Raw genomic sequence first — 19,187 nt, 5'->3', positions numbered from 1 at the left:
TGTCAACATTACATATTTCCTCACTTTTACGTATTTCTTTAATTAGTTTCTTACTATTTCTTAATTCCTCTATTTTCTTAGTCCCTAAATTAAAATCGGACACTATTTTCCTTAAAATCTCATAATGCGTCGACAAATTAAAAGCATGGGGCACAGATATATTAACTTCATACCATCCAAACTTTCTCATAAAAAATCCTGTATTAAAACGCATAAAAAAGGACCAATAGTGATTCTTAAAAAGGGCATTAAAACAGTAAACGAACAGATGGATTAAAAGAAACCTATTAAAATCTGGAAAATCTTTACCACCTTTTACTTTTGATTTCATCACGATTTCTCTTTTCAGCTTTTCCATTTTTGAGTTCCAAAAGAAGGTAAAACAGGTTTTGGTTATCTTTTTTAAAACATTAACAGGCGGGGGGAAAACCATGCTAAGATACAATAAAAGAGGTAAAATCACCATCTTTAAAACCAATACTTTACCCTCCATTGTAAGTCTCCTCATGTTCCACATACATATTTTCGTATTTACTTTCTGTGTAACTGTTTCCCAACTATTATAACCATCATTATTTTCAGTGAATGATATACCTAAAATGGAAATGGATTCGGAGACATTAATTGGTACATCACGTAAAATCATCCCCCAACACTTAAAATGTTACACTTATTAAAATTGATTTTAAAACCAGAAGCTAGACAAAAGGATTGCACTTGATGGAGAGTGGCCGTAAGTGATGGTGCATCTGTACACAAGACCGCCACGTCATCCATGTAGCCTACAACCTTGGCCCCCAAACCACCGCTTCCAGGCAGAGGGACACCGCATATCTGTTTATTTTGGCGTATTGCACATAACATTGGTTCCAGTGCACAGATAAACAGTAGGGGGGACAGAGGGCATCCCTGTTTCACCCCTGACCGTAAAAATACCTCTTGTGTCTTAAAACCATTCACTAAAATCTTACTTGTACAATCCTTGTAAAATGCTTTAAGCGATAGTAAAAACCCTTCTGGTATGCCCATTTTCTCTAAAACTTTAAAAAGATAAAAGTGTGAGACACGGTCAAATGCTTTTTCAAAATCAATAGATAAAATCGCCATTTTCCCCTTTCTGTCTTTCACATCCTCAATACAGTCTTTCACTAAATTCAGATTGTCCCATATACTGCGCCCCGGCACCCCACACACTTGATTAGAATGAATAACTTTGCTGATGACTTCTTTTAGACGATTTGCACAAATTTTAGCCATTATTTTATAGTCACAATTTAAAAGTGTTATTGGTCTCCAGTTTTCTAATTTTGATTTATCGCCTTTTTTGTATAGGAGGGAGACTTCACCTTTCTTCCAGGAATTTAATAAAACCTTATTATTAAAAACCTCAGTAAACAAATAAAACAAATCATCTTTTAAAATATCATAAAAACATACATAAAATTCTATTGGGATGCCATCAGGACCAGGGACCTTTCCAGTTTTAAAACTTTTAATAGTTTTTAACACTTCTTGTTCCGTTAAAACTTGGGATAAAAACTCTTGGGATGCGGGATCTAAAACAGCTGTTAGTCCTTGCAGCGAATCATCCATTAATTTATTATCTATATTTTTTCCATTAAAAAGATTAGAAAAAAAAACCTCAACTTTACCCAGCATATTTTTTATATTATTCTCACCATCTATATGGTCAATTATCACTTTTTCTTTTTTATTTTTCCTAAAAAAATATCTGGAACACTTTTCATTTTCTTCTATATGTTGTACTCTAGAACGAAAAATTATCTCTTTTCCTTTTTGTTCTAGCCATTTTGAAATCTCTTCTTTTAAGTTTGAAATATCAACTTGTACATCTATCCCATTGTCTCTGAGCTTAAACAATGTTTGTAGGCGGGTATTTAAAATTCTATATTCTTCATATTTTTCTTTGGCTTTACATATACTCTTTTTAATAAAAAAGTCTTTTATTTTTACTTTCATTCTATCCCACCATACACTCATAGTCTCATTTGTTTTTTTCCCTTTTCTACATTTCCTATAAAACTCAATAAAATCTGATAAAATCTGCGGGTCGGTTAAAAGGGATACGTTCATTTTCCAGCTTTTCTTACCACATTTTTTGTTGTCATTTACTTCTATGGTAAAGGATAAAAGTTTATGGTCTGAAAATATATTAGTTAAAACTTCACATTTGGCAGGTATTGTTTTATCTGAACCAAAAATAAAATCAATCCTAGAGCTACAATTAGCATTGCTCCAAGTGAAACCGGCGTCCTCTGTGCTGTCACTATGACACTCTTTATATATGTCTATCAATTTAGCATCTTTGACTATATCATGTAGCATACCTGAGGTTTTATCGTAGTTCCTGCTTACAGAGCTGGAGCGCCGGTTTTCACCTTTTAAAAACACAATTAAAATCCCCTGCTAAGATAAAAGGTTCAGAGTTATTAATAAATAATGGTAAAAGATCAAGCATTTCGGCTCTTTCATTTTTCTCTGGGGATCCATAAAAATTTAAAAACTGCCATCTAATTCCATCAATAAAAGCTTTCACTAATAAAATACGACCTGGTAAAATTTCCTGAATAAAATCAATTAAAACGTTCCCTTTAAAAAGTATGGCTACACCCGCTGATCCTGCAGCATTCGATCCGGACCAGACAGATGGCCCACACTTCCACTCATCTTTATATTTTTGATATGACATTTCATGTGGGATATTACATTCTTGCAGAAAAAATACAGATGCAGTAAAACACGTAAAAAAATTAAAAAGAGCAGTTCTTCTCGTGTTAGATTTTATGCCTCTCACGTTGAGGGAAATACCTTTGAGTTCAGCCATCATTAGAAAATGTAGAAATTTTACTTAGGTAACTAAGAGCAACGGATTTACCTGTCCGATGAACCTGATCAGACCACTGGGCTTGCGCCTCCCTCCTCATCTGATATTATCGTCACGAGAGTCTCCGTGGAGGAGGAAAGATTACCACATTTATATAAACCCGACGCTACACTGGCATAGCTCGGAGGGCTGGCTGGCAGAACCCGCTGGGTCTCCATTGGCTGGCCATGCAGTTCCTCATCAGGTGGGTCCCCGAGGGGTTCCGACGCCCCTGTTTGACCTGTAGAAGGTCGTCCTAAAGGAGGAGGTTGCGCACAAGGCAGAGCCTCTGACTCTTCAGAGGCAGCAAGATCCCGGTCCCCACCTGTAGCAGCGGAGACCGAAACCCCTGAGGGTCCAGCGTCCACGTCCCCTTCTGGAGAAGTGTCCATCTGTTCACCTCCTGCTGCCTCCTCCGAACCACCCTTTTTCTTTTTCTTAGGACCCACCTTTATCCACTCAGCGCCCTCAGCACTAGGAGACCCAGACTGGGCATGGGCTTCTGTGTCGGCCTTTTGCCGGTCCCTTTTGACCTTACCAGTAGTGCCCTTCTGCTCCTTCTCAGCCCTCCTTTTGGACTCCCGCAGGTCCTGCAGCCAGGTTTTGGGATTTGGTATTTTACCTGTCATAGACTCTGGAGACACTTCACTATTTGGTACGCCCTTATTGTCTCCAGAGGCTCCAGGTTGTTGTTCCTCCTCCTGAGGGGTGGTCTGATCTTTTGGTCCTTGGTCGGACGTCTTGGACTTCCCCTTTTGCTCATCTTCCCGAAATCTGTGAGGGCAAGAAAAATAAAAGTGACCTGGAGTCTGGCAAAAACTGCATTTCTTTTCCTTAGGGCATTCTTTTGTCTCATGTTCTTCACTAGCACAATTTCTACATGATACATGACAGTTTTCTTTTGAATGACCATAGCGCCCACAATTTCTGCAATATACTGGCATCCCAGAAAAGAAGAAATCCCCATTTGTTTGCCCAATTTTGAAACGGGCAGGGGGGAGCCGTATACCACCTGGTGTATTTGGATCTCTTGTACACTTCACAAGGAATTTCCACTTAGATGTCCATATGTTATATTCGTTTAATATCTTCCCAATACATTTAACACTTTTAAAATAAATTGCTAGAAATGACATTACTTCTGGAGCAGAAACAAAGGGCGAAAATATTTTTACAATAACCAGTCTTACCTCACCCAGGACGTGCTCAACAATTTGTATCCCTTTCAAAACAGGACTATTTTCAACTTTTTTTAACTTTTCTAGTACATCTCTAAAAATACCTTCTCCGGTGAATGTGATGTCATAGTCACCTCTTCTGGGATAATCCTGGATGGAGAGAATTTCATTCCTTTGTACGCCAAGAAGGTTCCTGAGCACGTCCTGGACTACATACCCTAATTTCCTCATATCCGAGCCACCCGCCGTGAAGTGAACTCGGATAGAGTTTTTTAGCCTCGCATAAAGAGGCACGAGGTTAGGGTCAACCTCCATGGAAAAAGGCAACAAGGTTGCAAATTGCAGCCGCTTGCAATCTGCGCTCCCAGTGTTCTTGCAGCGAAAAACACCTGGAAGCTGGGGGATCGCAACTCGTTACCCTGGGACTAAGCCCTCTCCCTAATAGCAGCAAGCAGGTTAAGTCCACCAAAGTGGACGATCCTGCCAGGCCAAGGAGAGGGGTACCCGAGTGCCCTTCAACCACAATCTCCTGCAATAAAGCACTTGATCGTAGCCAAAAGGCCGAGAAGCGATAACCAGAATTGGTTTCAAACTACGGAGCCACCCAAGGATCCTGAAAAGTCCATTTGTGGAGATGAGCTCCTGGACTCCCGTTAAGAAGACATGTTGTCAACCTCTAGATCCCTTACATGCCTGCACTTTTCGGCTTGCTGCTGCTGCAATCCACGCGTTTTAGATCTGCATAACTCCACCTCTTTAAACACAGCACCTTCACCCCCTGCTGTTCCCACCCGCCTCAACACCGTTGGAAGGGAGGAGAACCAATTAAGGCGGGGGGTGGGGTGGAACGAGCAGCTGTCTACCCTTAGCAGGAGGGCTCCTGATTACATACCTCTCCTGCTGCTGCTGCTGCTGGCTGTCCAGCAGCAGACTGAAGGTGGCTGCTGCTGTGCACAGGTATATAAAGGCTCAGAGCCTATTATGACACGCGCAGCCAGCGTTCCATTGCCACATTCCATCTACTGCAGGCAGGATACCTGGCTGGCTGAATGTCGCTGAGAAGCTCACAGAGACCGCCATAAGCAACAGTTTAACAGAATGCCACAGACTAATCAACCAAACTTTTTGGGTTGGGTTCTCTTTTATAGTCTGCAGGCATTAAATGAAAGAAGTCAGTGTTCCAGCAGAAGGAGACAACGTTTCAGAAAAGGCATTGTAGCAAACCAAAAAAGAAATTTTAAGCGCAGCAGAGTAACCAGCGCACATACCTGTTAGCTCAGGTGAGTTTAAAAGGCTGCTGTTGATAACAAGGGCATTTGCTAAATAGATGGTGTGTGTGCAACAATATACTGAAAGGTCAATTATATTGTGCAGCTTATCTCACCACCTGTAGTTATTTAGGTGAAAGCTCCAAAATGCTTGCCTAATATGTCTGTTTATCCAAAAGGAAGTAAAAAGGGAGAGCTAGAAAGATAGCATTGCATCACATTACATGGCAATGCAATGCACAGTTGCTGAAGTTGAACCAAAATGAGCTTGTAATCTGGCTTCTGCAACTTTGAACATGAAAAATCCAATGAGGAGAAGAAAAGCAAAGCCAAAGAGTCCATCCCAAAATCCGACAAACAAGCAAAATGAACAAAAAACATTGAATTCAATTCTTTCTGATTTTAGAAACTGCATTAAAGAAGGGGTGCACCGGTCCTGGAGATACTGCAATACCAGGTCAATGCGTGGAGTGGACAGAGCAAGCTCTTTTTCCATCTCCCTGTTCTAAAAATCCATTTAATATATGGTCCCCAGATAGGGGACGTATCAGATATTAAACTGATAAGAACAGATTTTTTCTTTTTTTAAGCCCGAATTCGTGTACAAAACCCGAGTGCGCTTAAAAAAGTGACAAGTGCCACAAAAAAAGTGCACTAGGATGCTGGTCTAATTGAAACCCTCTCCAAAAGGAGAAGGGTCCCCCAAACCATTCCCCGTCCCTCCGAGCCAAAAGGCTACAGCGAGGAACAGGGACAAAAAGCCACCTCCAGCCGAAGCCAGAGGCGACCCAATCTTACCCCCAGCACCTGCCCGAGTTCTCACCCGAGCAAGGCACTGGGAGCCAAAGACTGTGCTCCCCACCCGGAAGAGGGGAGCCAACAACACTCTCCTCCCGAAAGAGGAGAGCCAGGGGGGTTCAGGGGGGAGCGGAACCTGATGGCCACACACTCTCCCCCTAGACCTGCCAAGAGAGGAACCCGTAAGGGAACCGCATCCCGACAAAATCCTAGTAGGACGTGACACACGTGAATAAGTGGACACACAGTGACAAAGAAATTAAATAAATAGTGAAGGTTTCACAGTATAATACTGCCCAGACCTTCGACCGGGAATTGAAAAATTCCCCATCCTAAGGCCAGAAGGCCCGGAATAAGGGTGTGTGCGAAGAAAGAAAATTTGAAGTGCTTGTGCAAATGTGCCATAAACTCAAGTGGGGTTCCCAATCCCAGTGAGTTAAGGCACCCCAGGGTCACCACTCCTGGGGCACTTCACACTTCGGGCTTTCGATCTTCCCCGGCCCAATGGCGTCGATCCTGGGGGGCCATGCTTTCCACCAGATGACTATATTAGCCACCTGGGGTACTAACAAGCGCCTAAACCCCAGTGTGCATAATGTATCAATCTACTAGGGCGGCCAACATCCAAAACCGCCTTTTCGAAAGATACTACACTTGATCTTAGCCAAAAGGCCGAGAAGCGATAACCAGAATTGGTTTCAAACTACGGAGCCACCCAAGGATCCTGAAAAGTCCATTTGTGGAGATGAGCTCCTGGACTCCCGTTAAGAAGACATGTTGTCAACCTCTAGATCCCTTACATGCCTGCACTTTTCGGCTTGCTGCTGCTGCAATCCACGCGTTTTAGATCTGCATAACTCCACCTCTTTAAACACAGCACCTTCACCCCCTGCTGTTCCCACCCGCCTCAACACCGTTGGAAGGGAGGAGAACCAATTAAGGCGGGGGGTGGGGTGGAACGAGCAGCTGTCTACCCTTAGCAGGAGGGCTCCTGATTACATACCTCTCCTGCTGCTGCTGCTGCTGGCTGTCCAGCAGCAGACTGAAGGTGGCTGCTGCTGTGCACAGGTATATAAAGGCTCAGAGCCTATTATGACACGCGCAGCCAGCGTTCCATTGCCACATTCCATCTACTGCAGGCAGGATACCTGGCTGGCTGAATGTCGCTTTGAAGCTCACAGAGACCGCCATAAGCAACAGTTTAACAGAATGCCACAGACTAATCAACCAAACTTTTTGGGTTGGGTTCTCTTTTATAGTCTGCAGGCATTAAATGAAAGAAGTCAGTGTTCCAGCAGAAGGAGACAACGTTTCAGAAAAGGCATTGTAGCAAACCAAAAAAGAAATTTTAAGCGCAGCAGAGTAACCAGCGCACATACCTGTTAGCTCAGGTGAGTTTAAAAGGCTGCTGTTGATAACAAGGGCATTTGCTAAATAGATGGTGTGTGTGCAACAATATACTGAAAGGTCAATTATATTGTGCAGCTTATCTCACCACCTGTAGTTATTTAGGTGAAAGCTCCAAAATGCTTGCCTAATATGTCTGTTTATCCAAAAGGAAGTAAAAAGGGAGAGCTAGAAAGATAGCATTGCATCACATTACATGGCAATGCAATGCACAGTTGCTGAAGTTGAACCAAAATGAGCTTGTAATCTGGCTTCTGCAACTTTGAACATGAAAAATCCAATGAGGAGAAGAAAAGCAAAGCCAAAGAGTCCATCCCAAAATCCGACAAACAAGCAAAATGAACAAAAAACATTGAATTCAATTCTTTCTGATTTTAGAAACTGCATTAAAGAAGGGGTGCACCGGTCCTGGAGATACTGCAATACCAGGTCAATGCGTGGAGTGGACAGAGCAAGCTCTTTTTCCATCTCCCTGTTCTAAAAATCCATTTAATATATGGTCCCCAGATAGGGGACGTACCAGATATTAAACTGATAAGAACAGATACTACACTTGATCTTAGCCAAAAGGCCGAGAAGCGATAACCAGAATTGGTTTCAAACTACGGAGCCACCCAAGGATCCTGAAAAGTCCATTTGTGGAGATGAGCTCCTGGACTCCCGTTAAGAAGACATGTTGTCAACCTCTAGATCCCTTACATGCCTGCACTTTTCGGCTTGCTGCTGCTGCAATCCACGCATTTTAGATCTGCATAACTCCACCTCTTTAAACACAGCACCTTCACCCCCTGCTGTTCCCACCCGCCTCAACACCGTTGGAAGGGAGGAGAACCAATTAAGGCGGGGGGTGGGGTGGAACGAGCAGCTGTCTACCCTTAGCAGGAGGGCTCCTGATTACATACCTCTCCTGCTGCTGCTGCTGCTGGCTGTCCAGCAGCAGACTGAAGGTGGCTGCTGCTGTGCACAGGTATATAAAGGCTCAGAGCCTATTATGACACGCGCAGCCAGCGTTCCATTGCCACATTCCATCTACTGCAGGCAGGATACCTGGCTGGCTGAATGTCGCTGAGAAGCTCACAGAGACCGCCATAAGCAACAGTTTAACAGAATGCCACAGACTAATCAACCAAACTTTTTGGGTTGGGTTCTCTTTTATAGTCTGCAGGCATTAAATGAAAGAAGTCAGTGTTCCAGCAGAAGGAGACAACGTTTCAGAAAAGGCATTGTAGCAAACCAAAAAAGAAATTTTAAGCGCAGCAGAGTAACCAGCGCACATACCTGTTAGCTCAGGTGAGTTTAAAAGGCTGCTGTTGATAACAAGGGCATTTGCTAAATAGATGGTGTGTGTGCAACAATATACTGAAAGGTCAATTATATTGTGCAGCTTATCTCACCACCTGTAGTTATTTAGGTGAAAGCTCCAAAATGCTTGCCTAATATGTCTGTTTATCCAAAAGGAAGTAAAAAGGGAGAGCTAGAAAGATAGCATTGCATCACATTACATGGCAATGCAATGCACAGTTGCTGAAGTTGAACCAAAATGAGCTTGTAATCTGGCTTCTGCAACTTTGAACATGAAAAATCCAATGAGGAGAAGAAAAGCAAAGCCAAAGAGTCCATCCCAAAATCCGACAAACAAGCAAAATGAACAAAAAACATTGAATTCAATTCTTTCTGATTTTAGAAACTGCATTAAAGAAGGGGTGCACCGGTCCTGGAGATACTGCAATACCAGGTCAATGCGTGGAGTGGACAGAGCAAGCTCTTTTTCCATCTCCCTGTTCTAAAAATCCATTTAATATATGGTCCCCAGATAGGGGACGTATCAGATATTAAACTGATAAGAACAGATACTACACTTGATCTTAGCCAAAAGGCCGAGAAGCGATAACCAGAATTGGTTTCAAACTACGGAGCCACCCAAGGATCCTGAAAAGTCCATTTGTGGAGATGAGCTCCTGGACTCCCGTTAAGAAGACATGTTGTCAACCTCTAGATCCCTTACATGCCTGCACTTTTCGGCTTGCTGCTGCTGCAATCCACGCGTTTTAGATCTGCATAACTCCACCTCTTTAAACACAGCACCTTCACCCCCTGCTGTTCCCACCCGCCTCAACACCGTTGGAAGGGAGGAGAACCAATTAAGGCGGGGGGTGGGGTGGAACGAGCAGCTGTCTACCCTTAGCAGGAGGGCTCCTGATTACATACCTCTCCTGCTGCTGCTGCTGCTGGCTGTCCAGCAGCAGACTGAAGGTGGCTGCTGCTGTGCACAGGTATATAAAGGCTCAGAGCCTATTATGACACGCGCAGCCAGCGTTCCATTGCCACATTCCATCTACTGCAGGCAGGATACCTGGCTGGCTGAATGTCGCTGAGAAGCTCACAGAGACCGCCATAAGCAACAGTTTAACAGAATGCCACAGACTAATCAACCAAACTTTTTGGGTTGGGTTCTCTTTTATAGTCTGCAGGCATTAAATGAAAGAAGTCAGTGTTCCAGCAGAAGGAGACAACGTTTCAGAAAAGGCATTGTAGCAAACCAAAAAAGAAATTTTAAGCGCAGCAGAGTAACCAACGCACATACCTGTTAGCTCAGGTGAGTTTAAAAGGCTGCTGTTGATAACAAGGGCATTTGCTAAATAGATGGTGTGTGTGCAACAATATACTGAAAGGTCAATTATATTGTGCAGCTTATCTCACCACCTGTAGTTATTTAGGTGAAAGCTCCAAAATGCTTGCCTAATATGTCTGTTTATCCAAAAGGAAGTAAAAAGGGAGAGCTAGAAAGATAGCATTGCATCACATTACATGGCAATGCAATGCACAGTTGCTGAAGTTGAACCAAAATGAGCTTGTAATCTGGCTTCTGCAACTTTGAACATGAAAAATCCAATGAGGAGAAGAAAAGCAAAGCCAAAGAGTCCATCCCAAAATCCGACAAACAAGCAAAATGAACAAAAAACATTGAATTCAATTCTTTCTGATTTTAGAAACTGCATTAAAGAAGGGGTGCACCGGTCCTGGAGATACTGCAATACCAGGTCAATGCGTGGAGTGGACAGAGCAAGCTCTTTTTCCATCTCCCTGTTCTAAAAATCCATTTAATATATGGTCCCCAGATAGGGGACGTATCAGATATTAAACTGATAAGAACAGATTTTTTCTTTTTTTAAGCCCGAATTCGTGTACAAAACCCGAGTGCGCTTAAAAAAGTGACAAGTGCCACAAAAAAAGTGCACTAGGATGCTGGTCTAATTGAAACCCTCTCCAAAAGGAGAAGGGTCCCCCAAACCATTCCCCGTCCCTCCGAGCCAAAAGGCTACAGCGAGGAACAGGGACAAAAAGCCACCTCCAGCCGAAGCCAGAGGCGACCCAATCTTACCCCCAGCACCTGCCCGAGTTCTCACCCGAGCAAGGCACTGGGAGCCAAAGACTGTGCTCCCCACCCGGAAGAGGGGAGCCAACAACACTCTCCTCCCGAAAGAGGAGAGCCAGGGGGGTTCAGGGGGGAGCGGAACCTGATGGCCACACACTCTCCCCCTAGACCTGCCAAGAGAGGAACCCGTAAGGGAACCGCATCCCGACAAAATCCTAGTAGGACGTGACACACGTGAATAAGTGGACACACAGTGACAAAGAAATTAAATAAATAGTGAAGGTTTCACAGTATAATACTGCCCAGACCTTCGACCGGGAATTGAAAAATTCCCCATCCTAAGGCCAGAAGGCCCGGAATAAGGGTGTGTGCGAAGAAAGAAAATTTGAAGTGCTTGTGCAAATGTGCCATAAACTCAAGTGGGGTTCCCAATCCCAGTGAGTTAAGGCACCCCAGGGTCACCACTCCTGGGGCACTTCACACTTCGGGCTTTCGATCTTCCCCGGCCCAATGGCGTCGATCCTGGGGGGCCATGCTTTCCACCAGATGACTATATTAGCCACCTGGGGTACTAACAAGCGCCTAAACCCCAGTGTGCATAATGTATCAATCTACTAGGGCGGCCAACATCCAAAACCGCCTTTTCGAAAGATACTACACTTGATCTTAGCCAAAAGGCCGAGAAGCGATAACCAGAATTGGTTTCAAACTACGGAGCCACCCAAGGATCCTGAAAAGTCCATTTGTGGAGATGAGCTCCTGGACTCCCGTTAAGAAGACATGTTGTCAACCTCTAGATCCCTTACATGCCTGCACTTTTCGGCTTGCTGCTGCTGCAATCCACGCGTTTTAGATCTGCATAACTCCACCTCTTTAAACACAGCACCTTCACCCCCTGCTGTTCCCACCCGCCTCAACACCGTTGGAAGGGAGGAGAACCAATTAAGGCGGGGGGTGGGGTGGAACGAGCAGCTGTCTACCCTTAGCAGGAGGGCTCCTGATTACATACCTCTCCTGCTGCTGCTGCTGCTGGCTGTCCAGCAGCAGACTGAAGGTGGCTGCTGCTGTGCACAGGTATATAAAGGCTCAGAGCCTATTATGACACGCGCAGCCAGCGTTCCATTGCCACATTCCATCTACTGCAGGCAGGATACCTGGCTGGCTGAATGTCGCTGAGAAGCTCACAGAGACCGCCATAAGCAACAGTTTAACAGAATGCCACAGACTAATCAACCAAACTTTTTGGGTTGGGTTCTCTTTTATAGTCTGCAGGCATTAAATGAAAGAAGTCAGTGTTCCAGCAGAAGGAGACAACGTTTCAGAAAAGGCATTGTAGCAAACCAAAAAAGAAATTTTAAGCGCAGCAGAGTAACCAGCGCACATACCTGTTAGCTCAGGTGAGTTTAAAAGGCTGCTGTTGATAACAAGGGCATTTGCTAAATAGATGGTGTGTGTGCAACAATATACTGAAAGGTCAATTATATTGTGCAGCTTATCTCACCACCTGTAGTTATTTAGGTGAAAGCTCCAAAATGCTTGCCTAATATGTCTGTTTATCCAAAAGGAAGTAAAAAGGGAGAGCTAGAAAGATAGCATTGCATCACATTACATGGCAATGCAATGCACAGTTGCTGAAGTTGAACCAAAATGAGCTTGTAATCTGGCTTCTGCAACTTTGAACATGAAAAATCCAATGAGGAGAAGAAAAGCAAAGCCAAAGAGTCCATCCCAAAATCCGACAAACAAGCAAAATGAACAAAAAACATTGAATTCAATTCTTTCTGATTTTAGAAACTGCATTAAAGAAGGGGTGCACCGGTACTGGAGATACTGCAATACCAGGTCAATGCGTGGAGTGGACAGAGCAAGCTCTTTTTCCATCTCCCTGTTCTAAAAATCCATTTAATATATGGTCCCCAGATAGGGGACGTATCAGATATTAAACTGATAAGAACAGATACTACACTTGATCTTAGCCAAAAGGCCGAGAAGCGATAACCAGAATTGGTTTCAAACTACGGAGCCACCCAAGGATCCTGAAAAGTCCATTTGTGGAGATGAGCTCCTGGACTCCCGTTAAGAAGACATGTTGTCAACCTCTAGATCCCTTACATGCCTGCACTTTTCGGCTTGCTGCTGCTGCAATCCACGCGTTTTAGATCTGCATAACTCCACCTCTTTAAACACAGCACCTTCACCCCCTGCTGTTCCCACCCGCCTCAACACCGTTGGAAGGGAGGAGAACCAATTAAGGCGGGGGGTGGGGTGGAACGAGCAGCTGTCTACCCTTAGCAGGAGGGCTCCTGATTACATACCTCTCCTGCTGCTGCTGCTGCTGGCTGTCCAGCAGCAGACTGAAGGTGGCTGCTGCTGTGCACAGGTATATAAAGGCTCAGAGCCTATTATGACACGCGCAGCCAGCGTTCCATTGCCACATTCCATCTACTGCAGGCAGGATACCTGGCTGGCTGAATGTCGCTTTGAAGCTCACAGAGACCGCCATAAGCAACAGTTTAACAGAATGCCACAGACTAATCAACCAAACTTTTTGGGTTGGGTTCTCTTTTATAGTCTGCAGGCATTAAATGAAAGAAGTCAGTGTTCCAGCAGAAGGAGACAACGTTTCAGAAAAGGCATTGTAGCAAACCAAAAAAGAAATTTTAAGCGCAGCAGAGTAACCAGCGCACATACCTGTTAGCTCAGGTGAGTTTAAAAGGCTGCTGTTGATAACAAGGGCATTTGCTAAATAGATGGTGTGTGTGCAACAATATACTGAAAGGTCAATTATATTGTGCAGCTTATCTCACCACCTGTAGTTATTTAGGTGAAAGCTCCAAAATGCTTGCCTAATATGTCTGTTTATCCAAAAGGAAGTAAAAAGGGAGAGCTAGAAAGATAGCATTGCATCACATTACATGGCAATGCAATGCACAGTTGCTGAAGTTGAACCAAAATGAGCTTGTAATCTGGCTTCTGCAACTTTGAACATGAAAAATCCAATGAGGAGAAGAAAAGTGTGGCACCCCAGGGGTCTGGTTTTCCACAGTAATGTAATGTTATGTCTGAGAGCAGGTGGGAGGTCCTTTGGTCAGGGATCCTGTGCATGCCACACCTCCTGCCCAGTCTTGGGAGGGGAAGAACTTCCCCTGTATAAACCCGGGGCTGAGGCAGGGTGAGTCAGACAAGGAGAGTGGAGACAAGAAGCAGCATAGGAAACAGCAGAGTTCCAAGGAGTCAGGGGCTGGCAGCTGCAGCGCTCGCCCTGACTAAGAAGATTCTTTACCGGACCCGGAGTCCGAGGCTGTGGGGACTAACTTCTACCCAGCAGCAGAATCCGTCAGGCAGGGGATTTCAGGTCCTCTGGCCCAGAAGCCCGAAGGCACGGTCACACGCGTGGGACCAGCACCGCCATCGTGGAGCGGAAGCCATTAGAAGGCCCCGAGTCACCGGCCATACGGGTGAGCACCACACGGTACACTCAGGGACGTGGGCTACTTACATCAGCTTCTAGCAAGGTAGCCAGAAGAGTACAGTCAGTTTGTGAGGCCTATAACTACGCCTGGCCAGGGGAGATCCCATCTGCTCAAAGACTGACCAGGCCCCGTTTGCTAGCAAGTACTCCGAGAGGGTCTATCGTTGTTACCAGTAAAGACCCTGAACTACACCGTACCGTCTCTGAGTGGTTCCTGCTACCCCCATCATCCACGTCGGCTGCCCTGAGGCCATACCCCTCCCGTTGGGGGTTATACTATCACGCTGCACAATCCTACCACCGGCCTCAGCGGTCTGCCCTGCAGCAGCAGCTCCCTGGCTGCACTCAACGGGTGGCGTAGTCATCAACTATTTACTACTAATAGATTGCCGTCTAGTTTGACTCCCTGGGCACGGACCGGGTCACCGCCACGAGACTACAACCCTCTACTGATCCGGCTCCGGGTAGGCTCCCGCATGCGCAACGCAGCGCGACACAGGCCCAGGGGCGCGTCAACATTGGCGTAGTCGGCAGGATTTCGTGCCCGCAACCACCGGGTACTGCGTGCCTGAAAAGCAAAGACTGTTCAAACTTACCAGTGGTGAAGATTCCCGCTATCCGTGGAGGTTTCCCGCCATCCGGCGCCATCTTCTACCTTCTTCCCGCCATCGGTGAAGTTTCCCGCCATCCGGCGCCATCTTCGGCCTTCTTCCCGCCATCCGTGGAGTTTTCCCGCCGTTGGACGCCATCTTGGGGACGCCGCGCGGGAAGAAGAGGGGCGTGGACTCCGAAAGCGCGCGAGAACTGAAGCCCCGCCTCACGTCCGGACGTTGCGTAAGGTCCTGGAAGGAGCCCAGCAGACGCCGACGTCACAGGAGCGCGACGGAAGGTCCTCAACCCTGACGATCCACTGCGGAGCCGCGGCCTACGGAAGAGGATCATCGCAAGGTAGGCCACGGTCCACTAGGGGGGAGGAAGATGTCGGATACGGAGGAGAGCTTCACTGCCCCAACCCCCGCCAGCGCTACCGCTGCTGCAGTTATGCCCTTCACCATGCCCTATATCCCGGGAGCAGCTTGGCTACCCCAGTATTCAGGGGAGTCACATACCCTGCATGACTTTAGAGAAAAGCTGGATAGCCTCTTCCAGGTGTACCCCCTCACAGAAGAGCAAAAAGTGAGCATCCTGGTGGCCCAACTAACTGGGGCAGCCAAAAGGGAAGTAAAATCCTGGCCACCTGGGAGGAAGACTGTCGCAGGGGTACTAACCCGGCTGAAGGACACCTTTGATACCCGCACCTCAGCCGAGATTAAGCTTAGATTCTACGGGTGCAAGCAGCGAGCGCATGAGAGTATAAGGGACTATGCACTAAACCTACAAGAGGCCCTGAGGGCCATAAAGCAGACCGACCCTGATGGGGTGGGAAACGAGGACAGGTTGTTGACTGAACAATTTATAGAGGGTTTATATTGCAATGCCCACCGAACCCAGTTGCGGGCAATGGCCTTACAGGATCCCCATCTGGACTTTGCACAGTTCAAGGACAGAGCCATCCGGGTGCTCCGAGAACCGGCACCAGGTGGCGTTGTGACCCACAGACGCCCCACTACCACTTACTACCAGGAGGCGGCGCCCTTGTCAGCAGGGCCTGTGGGAGCTGATGCGCAGGCTTTGGACAATGACCCGGCTCCAGACCTACACCATCAGGTCCAAGAGCTAGCTAAGAGCGTTGCTGCGCTAACCCGAACTGTGCAGTCTTTACAGGCTTCCACCCCAGGGAAGATCCAGCTGGCATCCGGACCGGAGGACATCCCGTGGCGTCGACCAAGGAGGACCCCACCGGCCAGAGGAAGACCCAGTGACCGATACAGCGAGGACGGACGACCCATCTGCCGCCGCTGCAATCAACCCGGACATATGGAAAGGTACTGTTCTTTAAACGGGCACAACCTGGGGTAGAGGGCCAACCCCCAGGAAAAAGATCACCAGGCCCATCGAACTGGCGCGACAGATATGTGGGAGGACGTCCAGTCTTGCCTGTGGTACTGGATGGCATTCCCATGAGTGCCCTACTGGATACCGGGTCACAGGTCACCACCATCCCGTACGTGCTCTTCAAGCAGTACTGGAATGACTCGGATATTACCCACTACCCTGACGACGACTTGAGTATCATCGCCAGCAATGGCCAGCCCGTGCCACAGATCGGATTTAAGGAGGTGGCCCTCAAAATCGGTAGAGTCGAACTGGCCGCACAGGGACTGATCATTGTAGATATTGATAAACATGAGAGTCACCCAAAAATAACTCTAGGAACTAACGTAATTGAAAATTGTCTTGCAGAGGTGATTTTCCTTTTACAGCAGGTTGCCAAGAACGCCAGCTCCGGCGAGCAGCGGGTGCTCCAGAAAGAGATCCGGGCACTGATGCAACGGCAACAAGTGGAACTCTCCGGCGGTGAGATTGGTAGCGTAAGAATGTGTGACCCTTTTCCTATTGCCATGCCCCCAAAAAGTGAAATGATGATTTGGTGCCGGGCAGCTATTGGTCTGAGAGGAAGAGATTACCAGGCAATGGTAGAACCAGTTTACTCAGACAGTAGGCCCACCATTTTGACAGCACGGGGGGTGGTCAATGTACGCCATGGGAGGGTGCCCATTCGCATAATAAATATCGGGGAGAGGGAAGTGTACCTGCCCCGGTATGCCACGCTAGCCAAATTATATACCACTAATCAAAATTCTATACAATCTGTGGAACCCTTGCCTCCATCTCACCCGGAGGAAGGTAACGGCTCTAAGAAAGACATGGAGGACTGGTGTCAGCAACTACATTTGGGTACTGATTCCACTCCCTCACATCAGAAACAAGGAGTCTATCGGGTGGTTCAAGAGTATGAGAGAGTGTTTAGTAAACACCCGTTAGACTTCGGGCGAGTCAAGGGGGTAGAACACCGCATCCCCACGGGAGATCATCCTCCCATAAAAGAGAGGTATCGACCCGTACCCCCTGCACATTACCAACACGCCAAGGGGATGCTTAGAGACATGAAGGAGGCTGGGGTAATCCGGGATAGCTGTAGCCCCTGGGCAGCCCCACTAGTTTTAGTCAAAAAGAAAGACAACACCATGAGGATGTGTGTAGATTACCGGAAAATCAACCGTATCACACACAAGGATGCGTACCCCTTACCAAGGATAGAGGAGTCATTGGCTGCTTTAAGATCTGCTAACTTCTTCTCTACCTTGGATCTCACTAGCGGGTACTGGCAGGTTCCTGTAGCAGAGGCGGACCGGGAGAAGACCGCATTCACCACCCCGATGGGACTTAGTGAGTTCACCTGCATGCCGTTCGGACTCTGCAACGCCCCAGGAACCTTCCAACGATTAATGGAGTGCTGTCTGGGCCACAGAAACTTCGAGACGGTCCTGTTGTACCTGGACGATGTCATCGTATACTCCAAAACTTATGAGGACCACCTGAAACACCTGGCGGAGGTGTTCGAAGCTCTGGCGAGTTACGGCCTAAAGGTGAAACCCTCCAAGTGTCACCTCCTGAAACCAAAGGTGCAATACCTGGGACACGTGGTGAGCGCTGACGGAGTGGCTCCCGACCCCGATAAGATCACCGCAATTAAGGGATGGCCAAGCCCCTCCAGCGTAAAAGAAGTGCGGCAGTTCCTAGGGTTGGTAGGCTACTACCGAAGGTTTATTCCCGGTTTCACCAAAAAGGCAGCGCCTATGCAGGACCTCCTGATAGGCCAGTCCCGGAAGGCCAAGAACCAGAAGCCGCCCTTCAAATGGGAAGAGCTAGAAGAAGAGTCCTTCCGCCAGCTGAAGATGGCCCTCACGGGGGATGAAATCTTGGCGTACCCAGACTATAGCCAGCCCTTCATCCTCTACACCGACGCCAGTAACATCGGGCTAGGAGCCGTACTATCCCAGATTCAGCAGGGGAGAGAACGAGTGATCTCCTATGCCAGCCGAAAACTGCGACCCACCGAAAGGAACCCCGAGAATTACAGCTCATTTAAGCTAGAGTTCCTGGCCGTGGTATGGGCAGTCACCGAGCGCTTTAGGCATTACCTCGCTTCTTCCCGGTTCACCGTATACACGGATAACAACCCGTTGATACACCTGGACACGGCAAGACTCGGTGCCCTGGAGCAGAGGTGGATGGCCCGTCTGTCCAACTACGAGTTCACAATCAAATACCGGGCAGGACGCTCCAATACTAACGCGGATGCCCTGTCCAGGATGCCCAACCTGCCGGACGAAGGAGAAGATCCGGAGGGACTGGAAGAAGTTGAACTCCCTGCGTTCCACCGTCATGGGACTATCCAGTATTCCCACCGGGTAAGGGGTAAACAGGCTGCTACGTTGAACCCCTTACCCCACTACAACTGGGCGGAAACGCAAGACAGCGACCCTGCCGTCCGACTGGTGAAGGAGATGCTGACTCGGCCGGAGGCTCGACTTGAACCAGACGCTCCGGAGGAAGCCAAACAACTATGGGCGGAGAAGAGTCGACTATTCCTTTACAAGGGGAAGTTGTGCCGCAGAATGGTCAACTCCCGGACGCATGAACTACTCTGGCAAGTAGTGGTGCCACGAAGAGACGCAGCCATGGTGATGGAGGCATACCACGACGGAGCTGGACACTTCGGGTGGAAAAAGCTGGAGTTCCTGCTGCGCGAGCGGTTCCACTGGGTAGGCATGAGGGGAACCATCGAGAAGTGGTGCAGAGACTGTGGCCCGTGCAATCTGAGAAGGAAGGACCGGGCCAGCCAGAAGACTCCCCTGCA

The 19,187-nt window shown here is 47.3% G+C and overlaps 3 non-coding genes and 4 pseudogenes across 3 annotated transcripts; all 7 read right to left on the bottom strand.

Annotated features, from left to right (window-relative positions):
- Window positions 1–5,750: 5,750 nt before the first annotated feature.
- Window positions 5,751–5,958, bottom strand: LOC141212494 (U2 spliceosomal RNA; annotated as a pseudogene).
- A 762-nt stretch (window positions 5,959–6,720) lies between these two features.
- Window positions 6,721–6,812, bottom strand: LOC141212532 (U2 spliceosomal RNA; annotated as a pseudogene).
- A 1,115-nt stretch (window positions 6,813–7,927) lies between these two features.
- Window positions 7,928–8,118, bottom strand: LOC141212461 (U2 spliceosomal RNA). The gene has a single exon (XR_012282218.1). It is a non-coding gene; the product is annotated as a U2 spliceosomal RNA (small nuclear RNA).
- Window positions 8,119–9,233: 1,115 nt separating this feature from the next.
- Window positions 9,234–9,424, bottom strand: LOC141212448 (U2 spliceosomal RNA). Its single transcript, XR_012282206.1, has one exon. It is a non-coding gene; the product is annotated as a U2 spliceosomal RNA (small nuclear RNA).
- A 1,115-nt stretch (window positions 9,425–10,539) lies between these two features.
- LOC141212493 (U2 spliceosomal RNA) lies at window positions 10,540–10,747 on the bottom strand (annotated as a pseudogene).
- A 762-nt stretch (window positions 10,748–11,509) lies between these two features.
- Window positions 11,510–11,601, bottom strand: LOC141212530 (U2 spliceosomal RNA; annotated as a pseudogene).
- A 1,115-nt stretch (window positions 11,602–12,716) lies between these two features.
- Window positions 12,717–12,907, bottom strand: LOC141212474 (U2 spliceosomal RNA). The gene has a single exon (XR_012282230.1). It is a non-coding gene; the product is annotated as a U2 spliceosomal RNA (small nuclear RNA).
- Between the last annotated feature and the right edge of the window lie 6,280 nt (window positions 12,908–19,187).

This window comes from Phyllobates terribilis, unplaced genomic scaffold, assembly GCF_046119375.1.
Source record: "Phyllobates terribilis strain yellow unplaced genomic scaffold, ASM4611937v1 Scaffold_175__1_contigs__length_3988992, whole genome shotgun sequence".
Classification (NCBI taxonomy): domain Eukaryota; kingdom Metazoa; phylum Chordata; class Amphibia; order Anura; family Dendrobatidae; genus Phyllobates; species Phyllobates terribilis.
This window is presented reverse-complemented; position numbering and strand designations above follow the sequence as displayed.